Source organism: Peromyscus eremicus, chromosome 9 (genome assembly GCF_949786415.1).
Source record: "Peromyscus eremicus chromosome 9, PerEre_H2_v1, whole genome shotgun sequence".
Classification (NCBI taxonomy): domain Eukaryota; kingdom Metazoa; phylum Chordata; class Mammalia; order Rodentia; family Cricetidae; genus Peromyscus; species Peromyscus eremicus.
Window position 1 is genome coordinate 54,950,374 of NC_081425.1, and position 6,427 is coordinate 54,956,800.

Here is a 6,427-nt window from a genome sequence, read left to right on the forward strand (position 1 = left end):
TGCCCAGCGCTGGTAGAAAGCACCGCTAGCCAGATGTCAGCAACCGGGATACAGATGTGGTTGTGAGAAGGAAGATGTGTTAAAAGCACCAGAGTTGCCAGGTGGTGGTGGCTCCCACCTTTAAGCCCAGCACTAGGAATCCAGAAGCAGGTAGATCTCTGTGAGTTTGCAGACAGTCAGGGCTACACACAGAGAAATCCTGTCTCAAACAAACAAACAAACAAACAAATCACAAGAGTTTGGCAAGGACTGGAGCAGACATTCCAAACATGGGGAAAAGCTTTTGACCCTCTCTCCCTGCAGTATCAATGGTCAGGGCATGGGCAGCCCACAGTCACCTTCAAATACGGGGGCTTCTTTAGTTTTATGATAGTTATTCTGACTAGGTTGAGCTGGAATCTTGGTGTAGTTTTGGTTTGCTTCTCCCTGTGAAAGATTGGGGTTGAGGAGACCACGGAGACCAAAATGAGGAACAGCAAAGGACTCAGCTTGTTCCGGAAGCAGGGAGTAGAGTCTTTATTCTTAGCCACCTTACACTGTTACAACTTTGATTACAAAATACAGAGCGTGTAAGATAGCAGTCTGTAATGTTTGCTTTTTTTCTTACCGGACGAAAAGCAGCTTTTTACATTTTACTAATTGAACCTTTTTTCCAAGAAGATAAATGTGAAGAACATGACATCTGGCCAAGGAAATACGTGTCGGAGTGTGACAGTAGCATTCTACCATAACTGCAAACATCCTCTTGTTTTCAAGGACATCTGGCAAGTGCATTGTCCTGGCCTCATGTCAGTTCAGCAGATCTTCATTTTCCAGTTGGCTAAACCTTGTGAGCATCCTTCCCCATGTATTTACTGGTCATTTTATGTGTCTTCTGAAAAGTGGTTGGGCCGTCATCTTAAGTTGATTTATATCAGGTACCTTGTCCCAGCAATGAGAAAAGTAACTAATACTGCATCCCATAAACTTTATTAGCCAATGGGGTCTATTCCTTTTGCACTCTATCTAGAAAGATACTTGGATTGCAGGCTGGGAAATGAATCGGGGGAGAAGTAGAATCTACCAGAGTGTGGGTGCCTGGGAAAAACAGGGCAGAGATGATGGTGGGTGTAATCCTGAGATGAGGGCCCTTCCTGTGCCACTTCCTCTTCTCATTTCAACACCTTGATGGGTTAGGAAATGTGCCATCAGCTCACAGGGAAGAAAGAGCCACTCAGACGGTTACGTCATTTGATTTGCTTACGGGCACACAGCTGCAGAAGCCAGCTAGGTGACCTATCCTCTGGGTTCTGAGTTCCAAGTCCGTGCCCACAAGCTCCCTCTAATCCAAACAGAGTCACCTGGACATGCCACCCTTCGCTGGGATGGCTCATCCTCACTGATGTTTGGCTTCCCTGGGGAGGCGGCTGCTCTGGACAGTCAGATGTGGGTGGAGCCCTGTTAGGGTACATGGAAATCTTCCCTCTCTCCTCTGAAGGTCTGCAGGGATTAATAGAGGAGGCAGTTGAGGAGGAGAAAAGTCATACATGTTTGTGAATGTCCCCAGGGGAAAGCTGCAAGGCCCTGGGTTAAGTCCACAGCAGCACAGACAGCACAGAACAGACCAGAGTCACTGAGCAGAGGAAAGTCACAGCGGTGTGCTGCAACCCCTAACCCAGCAGGCTCAGAAGCTCACACCAGCCTTTTGTATAGAAGAGGAAGAGTGCAGGTCCAGGCAATAGTCATGGCGTTAGGAGGACTCTGGCTTGGAGGCCACACAGTGGCCTGAGACACAGTGTCTGGAGAACTCAGATGGTAAGTGGTTCTCTAAGGAGCCAAAATGCAGGACAGTGAGAGTAGGAAGAGATAGTCTGTCCGTGGTGGACTTCAGTCTTCCCACGGTTGAAGGTCAGTCCTCCCTGGTTGCGATCCCAATGAGGAAACTGAAGGCCTTACTGTGGCAGATCTGGTCTGGGAGAAACGGAGCACAAAGGAACCGCGATTTGAAGGAAGCTTTGCATGTAGTCTAGGCCAGCCTTGAACTCACCGTGTAGCTGAGGATGACCTTGAATTCCTGATCCTCATGCCTCAACCTCCCCTGTGCTGTGTTTACAATGTACCACTCACCCAGCTCTCTCGGTAATGTATAACCTGTGAGGCTTTCAAGGAATCAATCTGGGGTGTGGGGGTAGGGTCTCCACCTTAGCAACCCTGATGAATGTGAAGGAAGAGGAAGAGCTAGGAAAGGATGGAGGTGGGAGAGGGGAGGAGGGCATGAGACCACAGGAAGCCAGCAGGTCAGAGTCACTGACCTGAGACACAGTGGCCAGAGATTGACACCAGGGCTTCCTCAGGGAGGTGGCTTAGAGAGGAGAATGTGTGGGCAGGAGACCAGTGCAGTGACTCTGTTGGTTTGATGATGAGATCCTGCCTGCCAGGCATGCATCTGCCTGTTGCGGTTACCATGGAAACATCAGACTGCAGACCCAGAAGGCCCAAGTCCAACCAAAGGCCCAACACAGTCTGGAAATCTTCCTTTTGTAATGTTATAATAGAACACACATAACATAATATTTCACATTACTTTTTTTTTTTTTTTTGTTTTTCGAGACAGGGTTTCTCTGTGTAGTTTTGGTTCCTGTCCTGGATCTTGCTCTGGAGACCATGCTGGCCTCGAACTCACAGAGATCCGCCTGGCTCTGCCAGGAAACATCATTCAAAGCTGATACTTGACACCATTAAATAACTGCCGTCCAGGTCCAGCACACCCCCACTCTACATTCTGCTTAGGAATCTGACTCCTCAGGAGCCTAAGGGAGGTGGAATTCTTCAGCATCTGCCCATTTGTGGATGGCCCCTTTCATTTAGCATGAAATCTTCAGGGTTCACTCACATAGTGGCAGGAAGCGATTCCACTCCTGGCTAAGGCTGGATACCATGGGGAATGATATTTTCCTTACCCATTCAGTGGTGTCGCTGTGGACCCATGTGCTGGAAATGACCTCCACAGACACCATTTGTTAGTGCCTGGTGAAGGGGGAAGACATTTGCTGATAAGCTTCAAGTTATTGATTTTTCTGTCTGTACACATCTGTCTAAGTGTGCGTGTGGAGGTCAGAGGGCAGCTGTCCAAAGTCAGTTCTCTCCTGCCCCCTTGTGGGATCCAAGGACAGGACTCAGGTTGTCAGGTCTGTGCAAGGACACTTCACCAGCCAGGTCATCGCTTGGGTCAAGGGAGAAGGATGATGCAGCCTTTGTGCCCAGGGCTTTCAGGACTAACCTGCTCTGGGGCCACTGTTTCCCTCTGCTCTGTTCTGAGGGGGCTGCTAAGACAGCCTGTGTTTCCAGTTGGCGTAGGCTCAGAGGGCAGAGCAGACCCGTGGCTGAGGGTATCCCTTTTCTTATTGCTGTGACCAGGTGCCTGAGAGGAAGCAACTTGAGGGGGGAAGGGTGTATTTGGCTCACGGTGTAAGAAGGGATCCTGTCCACCATGGCAGAGAAGGTGTGGTGGCCGAAGTGGGAGGCTGCTTGCTGGTCACAGCAGAGAGGGGACAGGAGGTGGGAGGAGGGTTTAAGACCTCAAGGCTTGCCCCAGCCCAGTGACCCAAGTTCTAAAGTTTCCACCACTTGGGGACACAACAGTGAGGCACTTGGTGCTTCTCCTGGGAGTCACTGAGCTGGAACCACTGCCCAAAGGCCACCTGCTCGGTTGGCCGTTTATGGGAACCAGGCTCCATGATGGTTCCATGTTGCTAGGAATGTCCATCTCTGTTAACTAGTGGGTACTGCCTGCCACTCAGAGAGAAACTTGTTAGGAACAAGGCAGCTGTTGACTGAGTAGAACGTCATGTGGCCCAAGACAGTTCTCATGTCAGGTGAAGAAGCAGCCAACCTGAGTGGTGAACCACCTACTTCTCATCTCTTCGCTGGCCTTTCCAGTTGCCCCACCCCTGGTCTCTATGACCTGACATTGTCCTCCGGCCTCTGTATATGTGCCCAGCAGCACCCCTGCCCCTTGGCCTTTGCCAGCTGCTGCCTCAAACCTCAGCATCAGCCTCACCTCACCCTTGTTTCTGTAGACATCCTCTGCTTCCTGGCCCGCCTCAGATGCCAGCTGTTCTTTCTGTACTTAGCAGGACCTGCTTACTGCACATCCTGCTGGAGGGGGTGTGTTTGTTTGCATTCCTTTCTGGGATCCCCACTGGTCTGAGGGTGGAGACAGGGTATCTTGTTTCTATTCCTAAGGCCATCCGCAGCCCAGTCCAAGAATCAGTAAGCCATGGCTGCTTTGGGATGGGGCGTGGGGGCTCTGCTCTTTCCCTCTGGGACACATTCCTCTTTGTTGGGTCTTGTGAGGTCTTATTGAAGGACAAAGCCTAGGGTTTATTGTTTGCATGTCACACGCACCTTGCCCCATGCTCGCCATGGGGGTGGCATGCAGTCTTGGTTAGAAAATGGCTCAGAACACGCAGTCCCTGGCAGCTTCTTTGCCTCTCCTGAGTGTAACCACCTTGACAGGAATGAAGATTCTAAAGAGACCCTGGTGCCCCTCCTCTTTGGCTATCAGATGATTGAACAATGGACCCCAAGAAATTAGAATTTCCCTGGAAATCTCCTGTGGGGAGGGGATGCTAGCGGGGGGGGGGGGGGAGCTTGTCTCTTGAAAGGGGGGTTCACACAGTTCTGGTAGCTTGCCAGAGCACCTGCAGGAGGGACTGGTGCTGCATGGTGTGCTGATAGGTGGGACCAAACCTTGACCAGGATTGCTTAATTGTGCATACCCATTGCCTTCTATTTAAACCTAAGCCTCATGTCAGGGTCCCAAAGATGGCCTTTTTGTGGGGAGTCACTGAACTTTTGTTCCTTTTGTTGATTAAAAAAAAAAAAAAAAGATGTATTTTTATCCATGTATGCGTGTGTCTCTGTGAGTGTATGCTGTGTGTGTGTGTGTGTGTACACTCACTTGAGGAAGCCAGAGGAGGAATTTGGGTCCACTGGAGCTGGAGTTAAGGTGGTTGTAGGAGGCCTGATGTCGGTGCTGGGAAACTGAACTCCTCTGGAAGAGCAGCAGGCACTCTTGATCACTGAGCCATCTCTCCAGCTGCCTCTTGTTGACTTGGTCATCTTGAATTCTTCTCACTTCTCTGCTTTCACTGTTAACTGTGTCTTTAATTGACCCGTTGATGACAGATGGCAGAGCCTAGCTTGTTAGAGCCACCAGGCCCAGGCTCTGTCCGTCATAGCTGGCAACATGACGGGAAGCCCAGGAGGCGTGGATGACACCCTCCTTGCGCCCACCCTCTGTGAGTCTCAGCCATCCTAGGCTCCAGAGTGTCTTCACACTGCTGTAAAATACAGCTGCCTCGGGCATTCCGAACGATGCCACTTGTTGTTTTCGGTGAGGTCGGATGCTGGCTCTCAACAGCCTTGGCTTCCTGTCTCCGTGAACTCCGGTCAGTGTCTCAGCTGGACTTGGCTGAGGGGGAGGCTGCAAGGGCCATGTTCTCTGCTGTCCTGTATGCGTCCCTTCTGCAGGCCTGGCAGCCTCTCTCTGCTTCTTCTGGAAGCTCTCAGCAGGGGGAGCTGGCTCCATCAACCAGAATGGGAGGAGGTGTGAGCACATGGAGCAGCAGCCCTCCTGGGCTGGGCTTTTCTGAACTAGCTCAGATCTTTTTATTTACTCATCAAAATGGAGATGGGCTGCTGAGTGTAACTGGTGTGTTAGAAGTTGCCTGTCTTTGAGAGATTTTCCATGTAAATTCAGTAATTCAAAATACCTTTTGCGGACATTTGTCCTTGTATTACTATTACACATGACTTGGAAGCAGAGAGGCAGGGCATTAATGCTGGGATTAAAGTTCTGGACAAAAGATGGCAGAGGGCAAGTTTGGTCCTTTGTGGGCTGTTGTGTGTGTGTGATGGATTTATGTTTGTGAGTGCCTGTCTACATGTGTGTGCTCAAGATATGAAGGCCAGAGGTCAACTCAGGGATCATTCCTCAGAACTTACCCATTTTGGTTTTTGACAGGGTCTTTCACTGGCCTGAGGCTCACTAATTAGCCCAGGTTGGCCAGCCACTGACCCCAGGGATCCAGTTGTTTTTTCGTCCCTGGAGCTGGGATCACACACCACCACCACTTTTGTTTTGTTTTCAGGTGGGTTCTATGGAAACTCGGGTCCTCGTGCTTGTGAGGCACTTTATCAACAGAGTCATCTTCCCAGCCCCGTAGGCTGCCCTTTAATGTTGCCTGAAGATCCTTTCCAGAGAATAAGCCACTTCCCACCACAGCCAGCTTTGACGTTCCACATTGCCTCGTGTTTACCTGCTCCTGTTTCCTAGTCATCCTTCTCACTCCGATGGGACTTTTATATTAATCGTGCCTTTTTATTTCTGGGTGGTGTTACATCTGGGGTCTTGATGACCCAGGAAGCTGTTCCGCTCAGGGCC

At 50.4% G+C, this 6,427-nt stretch overlaps 1 non-coding gene across 1 annotated transcript; it reads right to left on the reverse strand.

Moving 5' to 3' along the window:
* Positions 1-222: 222 nt before the first annotated feature.
* LOC131920193 (small nucleolar RNA SNORA71) lies at positions 223-352 on the reverse strand. Its single transcript, XR_009381539.1, has one exon. It is a non-coding gene; the product is annotated as a small nucleolar RNA SNORA71 (small nucleolar RNA).
* Positions 353-6,427: the final 6,075 nt, after the last annotated feature.